General features: G+C 38.1%; 1 protein-coding gene across 2 annotated transcripts in view; it reads right to left on the bottom strand.

Annotated features, from left to right (window-relative positions):
* LOC117204846 (sex determination protein fruitless) overlaps positions 1-13,558 on the bottom strand; it is a 72,116-nt gene that overhangs the window by 20,986 nt on the left and 37,572 nt on the right. The window lies entirely within an intron of this gene.

Genomic DNA, 13,558 nt, shown 5'->3' with positions numbered 1-13,558 from the left:
TTATTTTACTTTTTTTCTCTCACGTTTGTCTTCTCGGTAATAAAATCAATTACGCCCTATGATCGTTAGTCCTCGTTTGTATCGGCATGGTCTGCGGTTAGTTTTTCGCTTGCTCGATTTCTTTCCGTGTATTCCTCTTGTTTTTTTATTTTTTTTTTATTTTCTTTTCGTGCACGATTTCCTTCAATCGTTTTTATTGTTTCCATTTTTTTGCGATTTTGTTCTTTTTTTTTCTTTCTTTCAACGTTTCTTTTTTTCTATTCTTCTCGTCGATAGTGCGCCTATTGTACGTTTGTCGGAGCCGAAAATGTAACTGATACCCAATGATTCGTCCGATCTTAAACCAGAACGACGGAGACCATATCGTGCCACGTTTCTTACGAACCTTTTGTGCTCATCGACCATCTTACACGCGACAGGTTCTCCGAGCGTCTTCTTCCTCGTCAATAAACGACCTTAAGGTGTTCCCTATAAGCGTCAGTCGTGTGCGTGTCTAAGGCTACAGTGGATGCGTCTTCTCGCGACTATCGAGTGTTCAGAACGTAGATCCACTGTAACCGTGGCTTAAATCGAACACGGTTGTTGAAGACCGATACCAATTTTAGACCAATGTTTCCTCGACGTATTACAATACGAACATCTCGCACCGATGAAAATTCCTTGCGCGAACGATATCGTGTAAACAGCTGTAACGAACGAAAGCATCTAGATGCAACGTTTAACGCTTGCAGGGGTAGTTCCACCTTTAATCGTGACAATGTCGAAGATGATCGCTAACGACCAACGCTAACCTTTAACGTGATGCAGGACGCGCCTTCAATGCGAATGGAAAGACAGACAGACAGCAGCTGGATGATCCGACTGGCCTCGTTCCCTCGTCATCGACGCGTCCTTCGTGTGGTCGACGTTGTCCGATTGACGATGAGACACAGAAGGTTCTCATAGTGGCCGACTATCGGTCGTTCGATCAGATATGTGTATACAACACTTTCGTCTAGCTAGGTTCGACTCTCTCTGTTCCGATTTTCACGTTTTGTATTGTGTGTCTGTGCATGTAGAGTGTCGCAACGAAGTATAAACGAAGGAACGGAAGAAAAAAGGAAGAGAAAGAAGCGAGATGGTGCTGGAGGAGCTCCACGTAACGAAAGTGAAAAAGAACGAAAGGGAAGCGAGATGCTTTCTTATTATTTCCAGGATTCCAGGGGATGAAGGTGAGGGTATGGGGGTAAAGGAAGGACATTTCGCGTCGATTTGGTTCCTTCTTCTTTTGTCTGACATGCATACTAGTGTATATTCACTCATCGTTTGTTACTCTTTCATACGCATATTCTCTCTCTCTCTCTCTCTCTCTCTCTCGTTCGCACATTGTTCTTTTTCTGGTTCATTCTCACACACGCGAAAATGCAACGGTTTAACGAATTCTTCATTTTCATTTTTCTTCTATCCTTTAAACCCTTCTCGCCTTTCTCACCTATACCATTGAATCTACATACACAGAGGTTTTTATTTCCCCCCTCCCCTTTTTTCTGGTTTCCTCTTTCCCTATATATACACTTGCCATGCAAAATCACAACTTTCAGTCTGACAGTCGCGTCAATTCTTTTTCTTCTCTCACTTGTTAATCTTAAGTTTCTCTTCTTATTTCCCCCTCTTTTTCACAATTGCCGTCGTTTTTCCTTTTATTATTATTATTATTATTATTATTATTATTATTTTTACCTATTACCATTATTAGTACTCTTTCTTTCCTTTTTTTTTGTTCGTTTTTTCTTTTCTTTCTTTCCTTTCGAATGACGAGTAGAACACGCTCAGTTAGTACGCGCGTGGAGAATCACGATTTCCGCGCGCGCACGATTTACAATTATTACAGTATCTTTTTTTTTTAATATATATATATATATATTATCCCCCGAGAAAAATAACAAAATGTATATATATATATATATTTATATTTATATTCATACGAAGATAGATATATACATATACCGTGTGTGTATATACATATATATCCATGATTAATTCGTACTTTGTATATATTAATATACAATATAAAGAGATATTAATAATAGTACTTTTTTTTTTTGTTATTTAGTTCGGTAATGTACAAGGGCGAAACGGGCAGCTGTCGCTCGCCGAGCTGAAAACAAAACGCCATAAACGTGCTCCTTATCCTATGATCAGCTAAGCCTAGACCCTAGGTAACACCTACACCTATGTAACTACACTCATAATATTCACTTGCACAGCCATAGTTTCTTTTCTTCTCGTCGCGCGTTCGTCGACTTCTTTCTCGCACCCTCGTCTCACCTCTTCGTTTTCCCTTTCTCCCTCTACTTTCTCTTGCCTCTTTTTATCCTACGATTAAAGCAACGAATTCGTCTGTCAAATTTCCCCCTATCGCGCTTCGATCGCACTTGATTCTTCGAGTGCCACTCGATCGAATGGATCACGCCGTATCGCGTTGCTTACACGTGCCAATTTTTCTGGCCAATGTCGCTGTTCCCAGCAATTTCGAGGACACAGTAACGAAAATCGAAGTTGGTCCCGAGATTCTAAGAGTCATCGTGAAAAATGTTAATTGATTTTAAATGTGAAATGATTTCTGAATGGCTACATTCGTCGGATATCGATTACTCGCTTGTAAAACGATGTACTTTTAACGCGAAAATCAATTGAACTATACCACTTGGATTTAATTATCTTCATTTCTCACGAACTTGCTCTGATCGAATTATGAACTTTTATCCTAGTTACGATCAGCGTAATTCTACGTTACAACAAGGCAGATTAATTGCGCAAATTTGGCATTCAAGTGATTAAAACAATTGCAATAACCTTTAGCACCCTTGTTCGTTACTGTATGTCGAAATCGCTAAATTTGTTTTAAATTGTCAACACCTTTGGAGATGTAATTACAAAGTTACATCTGATTATACAAAAGACAAAGTTAACGTTAAATATCGATAAAATTACGTTTTAACGTACGCCACAATGCCAATAGCGAACATTAAGCGTTAGATCCACTGATCAATTAAAAGTTGGACCATTTAACGTATAATAAGTGACATCTTCTACATTTTAACTGATCGAAGCTTAAAAAACCAACCTCGTGGAAACATTTGCAATAAAAATCGAAATATTTCGTAATATATTTTTCGCATTAACAAATCCTCCGACTAAACCCTTTTTAACTTGGAGTAATGTTGACTGAGTCAGACGAATTCCATATGAAAAATATCAAGATATCAAGATAGAGATAACGAGTGCTCGAAGGAAAAAGGGAAAACGAAGCGTGGAAAGAAGCGATTGGACAAAGAGATCCCCGATTTCACAGACGAACAAAACGATACGACGATCCGGTTCCGTTTTGGCGAACAACCGTATTTCTTTCTTTTTTCTTTTTTTTTTTTTTCACTTTCTTCTGTCAGACGTCGGAAGAATTTGCGCGAACGGGATCGACCGGTGCGTTTTGTCGCGACGCGACGGCTTGGAAAAGTGAACGGAAACGTGATTTTCATTCGTCTTGTGCCTCGCTCCATTCTCCTCGTCACGGTTTTAACACCACGGAAAACTTAACGCGCGTTTCGGCCAGTGACAGCTGCCTCGGCCCGCATTTTTCCCCTATTCTCGCAAATATTGCACGATTTCTTCATCTTCATTTTTTTTTGTCGTTTTTTTTTCTCTTTTGTTTCATTTCTTTAAATTCATCTTCAATTTCAATAAGGTGTTAGCACCAATCTATTATATCACAATGTTCCACTCCACACCACGCAATTGTAAATATATAAATACCTATTATGTAATAGTAGCAGTAGTAGTAGTAATAGTAGTAATAGTAGTAGTAGTAGTAGTAGTAGTAGTAGTAATAGTATTAGCAGCAGCAGTAGTAGTAGCAATAGTAGTAGTAATGGTAGTAGTAATAGTAATAGTAGTAATAGCGGTAGTAATAATAGTAGTAGTGTAGTCGATAGTAATAATAGTACATAGTAGAGATTTCCGTTTAATTAATAAAGGTTCCGATATAACAGCCAGATGATCCGTGACCAACGTATCTGGGACAGAGGCCGTCAGACCGGATTAATTCGATATTTTGTGGATTCAATGTGTGCCGAGTATTTCTTTCCCCTTTCGCGCCTCTTTCACCCCGATTCATCCTTCTCTCTTTCGACTAGTCGATACATGTACGTACGTCATGTTCCCGTGTGTTTTCTACGCGTTCCATAGAAATAACTTCGTACGGATATGTTTTCTGGTCTCTCTCATCTGATAGATGAACTTCTCGGTATGTGTACGATTACGTATACTACGTGTGAATGTATGCGAGAGTATGCGTCTGATTTCGTTTTTCCTGGTCAAACCTTGCCCAGTCAGATACCGACTGCGAACGAATGAGTGCCAAAAATCGCGGCGAGAAAGAAACCGTATCCACGATGAAACTTACTGGCAAAAGGAAACTCGATTCTTGCGATCGCAACTACTATAGAACTCCCCCCTTCCGTCCTCCTCCACTCCTGACTATCGAACAAAGGTTTTTCGCCGAAGAACGCGGCAAACTTCTATCAAAGCGTTATTAACTCCCTTCTGGAAAGAAAGAAACGAAATAAAATAGAGTGGAACGTCCAAAGTAGGTAGGAACACGAGGATGTGATTCAAGATATTTCATCGACGAGATAGCTAAGTTTTTTGTGTCGCAATTAGTGGGGTTGACGTCGTTTAAACGATGTTCAGCCAGTCTGTATTTGTTAACTCGAAAGTCCGTTACGAGAATTAAAGCTCGAATTAGGCGTGTGAAGTAGATAATTGCCGCTCGACGTCAAGAACGCACGCGAAAAAATTGTCAAAACTCTGTTAAAACGTGGACTATTCTTGAAGAAAATTTACAGATTCTCTGTGATCCTCTGCTCGCAGGTACCCTATATGTATATATCTCGTAGGCCTTGTTTCAATCGATTATTAATTTACTATCGAATTCCTACTACCGTACTATTGCATTGCTACTAATCGATGTACTCATCGCAATGTTTAATTCCTATATTTCTTCTAAAGAAGCCACGTAAACAACAATGTTATTCTAATAGAGGATTCTTAAAGGATTGATGACAATTACAAAAGACGAAGAATCTGTTTTTTTTTTTTTTACGTTCACGTACAAATAAAAAGCTTACTAATAGCAACTGATAATAATTCTTGGCCGTAGATGAAGAAACATTTGCTGTTAAAATTAACACAAGATGGAAGAGACGAAGAATTTCTTCGTTCGAACAGACAAACAGGACAATTTTTATTATCCTCATCGATGAAATATTACCACCAACGATAACCTCTCTGTCCTGAAAAATTCGATGTTAAAATGGATTCATGGAAATTATAGAAGACGTTTGACGTCGAAAGATAAATCGACATCGAGATGATAATTTTCATCGATCTCGTCAATGCTTCGACTCACGATAATGCCGCATCGAGATCCTTATGCAGCATGTTCCTGGCGCCATTCTCCATCCCCTCCTTGTTTTTCGTCCCGTCAGCTCGAAATACGCGTCGCTCTTCGAATGGTTCGCATAGCGATCGAATACTAAAGGCGTAACGAGCAGCCCTGTCCGTCGATCTCCGCAAATACCTTTGGAAATATTTCTCTAACCCTGTGCGTGCATGCGTGTGTGTATGTGTGTGTGTGCACGTATAAAACGCTGTACGCATAGGGGTTGTCTTCGAAATAAGCTATGCTTTTCGCTTTCTACCCTTTATAGCTTCGTAATTCTCCAACTTTTATTCTTCACGCGTGGGTCCTTTGGTAATTTATTATTTTTCTACATGAATATTTGATAAAAATTTGATCGAGTGAACGGAATGACATTCGTTACATCGTGTCTGGTCCGGTAAGTTTCAATGATGATTCAGTTTCATGTAATTAGACGTTTATAGAGATTATAGAATGGTGAGAATGTTAAGCTGATTTGCAATTTGTACGTCTACGATAGCCACGAAATTTAATAAGATTTGTAATAAGAAGAATTTCAAGTTTATTCGTGAAGTTTCGTGTGAAGGTTTTCGTAAATGAAAGGTTTCTAATAACAATATAGTTTGTAATTTCTGCTTCCTATATTTTCAGAGAACATCATTCCAAAATAAATATCGTTACAGTTAAAGAAACTTCAATTTCCTATTTACCATGCATTTGATCCGCGAATATTTAAATACTCGATCTAAATATTTTCTTTTTCCTTTTACAAGCAACTATCAAATATTAAGAATTATTTCATTCCTCGATTGTTTTAATTCAATTAATTTACAAATTTCTTCTTTACCATATCTCGGTATCGAAAATGTCGAACGCGTAATTAAAAAAAAATTTCGACGTCATTTTTTACAACATTCCATATACATACAGCTATCTGCCACGATGAAGTAGAACGCATATTGCGGAAGTTTGGCATAAATTCAGGACAATTTTCTCTTGTTCGAGCTGACCGAGTTCGATAAGGAGAAAAATAAGGTTCAAAGTGAGATAAATGTATGCGGAGAACGAAGCGGGGAGCAAACGGAGATCAAGAATGGAAGAAGAGAAGAAAATTGTTGGCGGTACAAGCGATCGAAATAAAAGAAATATCTTTCTGACGCATGACAGTATGACACCTCTTCAAAGTTCGTGTTACGTTAAGAGGAAGCTCACGTAAAATTGCGTTTTTCAGTAAAAAGTTGACAAATTGGCGAAGGTGAATGAGAACTGATCGAATATACGAATTAATGATTTCATTCAAAACGCTTTGTTTGAGAATTTATTGCTTCGACGTTATTCCTTCGTGATATTTTCTTGAGTCCATTAAATCGTTTTTGTCAATATGACTATGTTCGAACGATACTCCTAATTTAATTATCGACTATATTTATTAAACACGACGTAGATTAAAGAACGTGTAAATTTGTGAAATATCTTGACCCACATTTGATTACCAAATTACCATACCAAGAATACGGGAATACGATATATTAAGCCAAAGCCGTATTCTATTACATAGTAACTTTTAATCAGTACCTACGAACCTACAGACGAAGTTAATCAGTTAGAACCAGCCTATTTACAATTAACCTTCTCGACATTTTGTTCGATCGATTTAATCTCGTTTGACGAGCCTTCATTAATACTCTAGAGTAATTACCCTGCAAATCATAAGGCAGTACATAAAGCATTTCCAATTTAGCCCACTGGTTCTCAGTATAATCGTATTAGCTACACATTTACAATTACCAAGTAAAACGTCGTTTTCGTTAGAAGCTAATCGCAGAATCACAAGTAAGTTATATTCCATTTGTAAAAGATTCTTACACGTTTCTAAATATCGACACACTTGCACCAATTACCCATGCTCGTCATTGAATAGGAAACAAGCTAATTTGTTTCCTATTCTACGCTTCGTAAAACGTAAAAGTCAGTCGAGTCAAACATTTGGCCGTTTTCCCGATGAAACCGAAAATTCGTTCGAGAGAAATTCAGAGATGAAATTTCGTTCGCGTCGCCAACGACCCACTGAGTTTGCCCACTGAGGGTCGAATAATTCGGAAATGAAAGCTTTTAATCAAACAGTGGACGACCTCCAACCCTTACGAAAACACGATAGTCCTCTCCTAAAAAATCAACCAAGGAAAAAAGAAGGAAACAGAAGAAGGAAAATAAAAGAAACGAGAAATACAATAAACCAATGTGAGTGGAGAGATTAAGCAGCGAGAAAAGAAACTGCGATCGATGCTCGTTTGATCGTTTTCTCCTGCCGTTGAATGTTCAACGTCGGCGTTTACGCTTCTCTAAGTCGAGCGTGTACGCCTCTCAACCCCTGGCGCTGAGAGGAGCGCGCGCGAAGAAGAAATAGGGCCGCGAGTGCGTAACAACAGAACTGCCACGGTACGACAGGCACACACCGTGTGCTCGTGCAAACGGAAAAGGCCTGGCTGCTCGACGATGCTCGTCTGGACGGTTGCTAACGATCCCCCGCCGCGTTTTCCTGTGGCTGGCTCAAGGATCGACCAAAGTACCGTTTAACTCACGCGTTCTAGCCACCAAGTGCATCGATCTCTCGCCGAAAAACTTTCTCACCGCGATCTCTATTCTACAGCGAGCCATTGTGTGTGCATGCACCGTTAATGAAACAATCAATAATTCTCCACTGTTCCCACAGATCTCCTTTTCTTTTTCTTTTTTTCTTTCTATCGATAGAATCTCGTTCGATCGCACGGAGAATTTAACCGACTTATGGTCAGTCGTCTATTATACAGTCAGATTTGTAGGTAATAGTCCCAATATTCTGTACGATGTTATACCAAAAATACTAATATTTGTGTAGTGTCGTACGATGCAGAGCCGCGAGTTTGGGATTACAGTGCAACGGCAAAGGATCTAGTTGGCCATGTAAAAGTATGGAAGTGGAGAATGTAGAATAAGGTCGTTCCGTATGGCAGTTTTTGAGAAGACTGAATTTAGGAATTCGTAGAGTACGCGTGCACCGGAATATCGTTAGAATTATTGAAAATTAATTTGATTTCCGAATAAATTGGGAATAAGGATATAGGACAAGATCTGTTCGTATAGGCCGTCGTTTTTCAGGAAACTAGATTTGAACATAGGCGAAACACACATGCACCGGAACTTCGAATTCGCAAATCTCTTTGGCAGCGCGTGAAATTGAAAATCTTTAGGACAAACGCATTCCAAGTTACACGTGTATCCGACTGATTTTACATAGTTGCGTTGATTTGAAAGTAACTGGTGCGCTTTATCCGGTACAGCTACGAGATGAATCATAAAACAAAGCATCGATATCTTATTTATATAATGAAATCGAGAAATCAACAAAGTGTCAGCTTGGACTCAGTTTGGAAAAACTTCGAAGAAATTACCGACCTCAATTTCTTTTTTTTTTCTTTTTAATCTATCGACCACTCCTAAGAAACAATTTTATTCTTACACAACGTTACAAAATCTTATTTTTACGTGAGAAGTCACGCTCTTTCCGGTCGTATCACGAATCACCCTGTACCTTGTTAATAGAATATGTATGTGTGTGTGTGTAGTTATTTGGACGCGATAGATGGTCGCATCCGTTTTTGATAAACTGCGCGCGCCAACAATTCCGGAATTGGCAGTGCTCGAGAACCGGCGAACATGTGCAGCCGTATCAACACGAAATTCAAAAAGGGAACGACAACGTGAAGAGCGAGTTGCGATCGATACGCATGGTCGCGGGACTAATTATACATCGCATCGCGTCGACGGTGCGGTTCTTGTAATAAAAAGCCCGTCCAGCCACGACGACACGCGTCCGTCGCACCGTGAAATTATCCGCCGGATGAATCCGTGACGCGGACGACTAATTCCTCTAAACCGCTCTCTGCAAGTGCATTTCGTGAAGCGTTTCAAGAATGACCAATTTGACATGATAACCTGATTTTCGAAGTCTCTGATTGGTTGCCGGAAATACAATTTCCTTCCAATTTTTTTTTTTTTTTTTTTTTAGTTTTGTTACTCGTGGAATTTATCAGATTGGAATACGTGAAACGTTATCTTTCCGGAATTTGAATTCGATGAGCAAATATCGCATATTAAATCTCGCGCTATCGTCGATTATTAAGATACCAAAGAGAAAGACATATTGCTGCAAGTCATTCCGGCCGTGGTAGCCAGAAATATATATATATATATATTTCTTCTTGTTCCTTCTTCCGTTTTTCCTTCTTTTTCGTGGAAATTTATTAGATTCGTAAGTATGGAATATGAGTTTCTTCTAAAGCTTGAATTTGATGGGCTAACGTCACGCGATTAAGTTTTTGTCCTATCGTCGATTATTAAGATATTAAGGAATTATTCCGATCGACAGCCAGAAATATAAATCTCTTCTTTTATCTTCTTTTAACTTTTCTTCAATATGAAAATATATATATATGAATGAGCAGAGGTGATTTTGGATGTTTAAGACGTGAGATACCAATGCTAGAAACTTTCGAACATAAGTAAACGGCTCGATTACGACGAATATTAATTGCCAGTAGAACGTACAATTTTCCTGCTGTTCATTTTCTTTCCAATTTTGAATGTATGAAAATTGAGATCGTAGATATTTAAAATGTGAATACGAATGATCTTCCAAGTTTTAACCGTGAGTTAATATCTTTTGATGAATGCCGGTTGAGGTACCAGAATCCAACATTAAAAGTTTCCATTTGAAAAAGTCAAGCATCAAGAAGGAATTCCTTTGTGGAAAAGTGAATCGAAAATGTGATCAGCCTCAAAATTCTTCAACTTTCTTAAACTTTCTAAACAAAAGGAACGTGAGTTATAGCTTTCAACTAACTTCCTCGTAATACTCCGTTCCCTTGATCTTGCCTTCATCAAAATTAAACGTCGAAATTGCAACTCCAGAAAGATATCTACTCCAGAAACAACTATTTTCGCTTTCGATCTATCGGAGATAATTTCACGAGTGCAGATAAGAGATCGAATGACAAAATGTAATGTACCATGCAACGCGGACATGAAACATAAAAATCGTTGGAGAACGTCGCGGGAACACGAAAACTTCGTTTCGTTCGTGTCGAAGTGGTTATCGCTTCTAAAAAAGAAAAAAAAAAAGGAAAAATACTACATGATCTGTTTAGTCTTCTAGCTTTTTTTTGTAATAAATTAATTTGAATGAAAAAGAGGAAGGCGTCTGGCAAATGTATTTGCGAAGGCATTGACAAATTAATTTTCAGATATTTACGACAAGAGTTAGAAAAATATTAAGAGATAATTTGTAAATTTGAGAAATTTGTAGGGATGTAGAGTTTTAGGGAGGGTTAGGTTGGGGTTAGGTACTAAACGACATTCTATACAGCACAGCAATCTGGCCAATTAATCGAATATATTCAAAGTAGAAAAATAGAGAATCGAATTCTTTTCGTAGTATTTCTTCCGGCAATTTCTAATTCAGACACTCGAGTCGTTTGTTATTTCAATTTCCGAATAAATCTATGATCGAGTGGAAATGTGTGGCGGAAGAAATTGCTCGCCGACGAAAATCATCGCTCGAAGGTTTCGAGTCTCGCGAGGATCTAGGACGACCCGGGTGGTGTCTTAATAAATTCGGAAGGTTTTGACACGGCGAGATCTTTTTAAACGGATCTCGAGCTACGAATTACGGCCACGTAATAATTGTAACTTTTTACTCGCGCGGAAAGCAATTTTAATCCTTTCTAGCCCCCTCGTCGGTTACTTCGCTTTAATCGTCCTTATTTCGAACCCGAACTATGATATAAAACTGTTTTAGAAGAATAAAGAGAAAAAGAACGTGCCACGACGATGCACGCTCGAATGTTTGCTTCGTGCAGGTTCGAATTAACCCTTCGAGCTAAGCGCGATTTAAAACATTTTCTTAAGCTTCATTTTAATACTTGCTGCTGTTTCTGTCGATTTCATTGGACTGTTCGGAAAAATCGTAACGTTTCTGACAACGAAAATATTCCACTGTGTATTTGGCGTGACTGGAACAGGATTATTCGATGTCATACCGCGAATGTTTCTTCGAATTCGTATTTCTATGAATTTTGCAATAATCAGAAATTTGTTTCATCCATTAAATGTTGCAAACAGTACGATGCTTTGGATACTTTATACTTTTGTATATTGTGTGCTTCGTATTTCTTATGAAAAATGAAATTCTAAATTCAGATACATATTAGGATTAATTGGATATTAAATGGAACGTCTGAACATTTTAATTGTTTTCCAATATGACGGGATTGAGGAAAGAAAAGCGGGCAAGAAATATTCAGCCCCATCCGTTCCATTCACGAGCATCGTCTGACTATCATTCATTCCGGTCTTCACAGAACGTTCATTTCTACGACAAAAAATTGTATAGTCTAGAGGACTGCAGGAACTATTTCAAAGAACCCATTGTCGGCAGAAGCGAGCTTTTTGGAAAAGAGATTATAAAGCTATCCAAGGAACGGCGGAATGCCACTAAAAAATGCATATTATTATATAATAATGCGTTTCTTTTGTAAAATTGCGAATTTTCCGGACAAGCCATTAACAAGCTATTTTGAATAAATTACTTCGACCAAGGATCTTAACGATTTTCAACGATTATAAAAATACAAACTCGGCGAATAAAAAGAGCTAAAACTACTAGAAAGCTAATAGAAAGATGTCGACGATTTCAACAATTTGAATTTCCAATTTACAACGAAGTTGGTCGACTTTCTCCATTTCTTTAAAGCTCGAACGAGCTACCAATATTACTAGAAAATATTCGACAGACTGCACGGCACACGTGCTACGAGATCGTCGTCCGCAATCGAGCTGCAATTTCACCGACGCGATAGTAGTTCGGCTGCATTCATGCTTCAAGGGCCTTGTAAGGTTGTGATGTTGGATAAAAATCGGAATATTACGCGAAAGTCGGACATCGTTAACTAGTAATTACGTGCAAGCGTAGCCTAACATGCTACTCAGATGTAATTTCATGCGCTGCCCATCGATCTGCTGTGAAAGTTAGCCAATGAAGCCCAGGTGTACATGTATCGACTGCGAGAACAGCAGGGAAAATGCCCGTAACTAGTCAGACACGCGAATTCCCGGTGTACGAACATGATAGGACGAACACGGTTTCTAAGTATTTACTACGAAGTTCTAGAACCACGTGAAGATCGTATAAAACAATTCTTAACTCTGCACAAGTGGATTGAGAAATTAGAGAATAGTTTATGTTGTTTTTTTCAGAATAAATGTCTATCTATCTTTTTCAGAGTGCATTGTTGTTTCGTTGGTAATGCAACTAAGAAAAATAAATTCTTCGGGAAATAAAAGATTTAGAGCAAACAATTATGAATTACTCTACTATGTTTAGCAATGAAAATAGTATCGTTCCTTTATAATGTAATTAATAGTTTCTGGTTTCCGATCATCTGTAATAAAACTGTTTATCGTTAGGAAAGAGTTGAATGGTTTGTAGTGAGTTGTGATAGCGTTCTTCTGTTCTATCGATTAAATTTCATTGAGGAACTATGACATAACGGTGACCTCTACAATAGCGAATAACGTGTTTTTAGAATGTATTTTTGCAAATGCTATTTCAAAGTTGACAATTTTTTTAGACGTGTCACTTCTCCAGCAAAGCAACGATAAATATCTTCGTATGGAATGCGTGAGAGTGAATGGCCTGGCATTTCAGAGATAAAGAACTGCGAATGGAAAGTGAGTAGTCGGGATTACGCGTTGCGTAATTTCATGTATGTAAATTACAAAGAATGTGATGAAGACATAAAGCGTGTCACAGAAATTACTTCAAAATGATTTTATACAATTTTGTTTCACTTGTTCTTTAGACGCCAGGTGCTTATAGTAAGACTCACTTTTAATTTAGATGGTTTTTATAAAAATTCCAAGCCATTTTAAAGATACCTAGGAGGATTTTCAATTATTTGAAAGTGATTTTAAACAATTTTATTCCACGATACGCACCGTTATATAAAGATAGCTCCATTCTTTCTCGGAGTGAGAAACGCTAATTCAGCATAGAATTTTACA

This window comes from Bombus bifarius, unplaced genomic scaffold (assembly GCF_011952205.1).
Source record: "Bombus bifarius isolate JDL3187 unplaced genomic scaffold, Bbif_JDL3187 scf7180000007984, whole genome shotgun sequence".
NCBI classification, from domain to species: Eukaryota; Metazoa; Arthropoda; class Insecta; order Hymenoptera; family Apidae; genus Bombus; species Bombus bifarius.
This window is presented reverse-complemented; position numbering and strand designations above follow the sequence as displayed.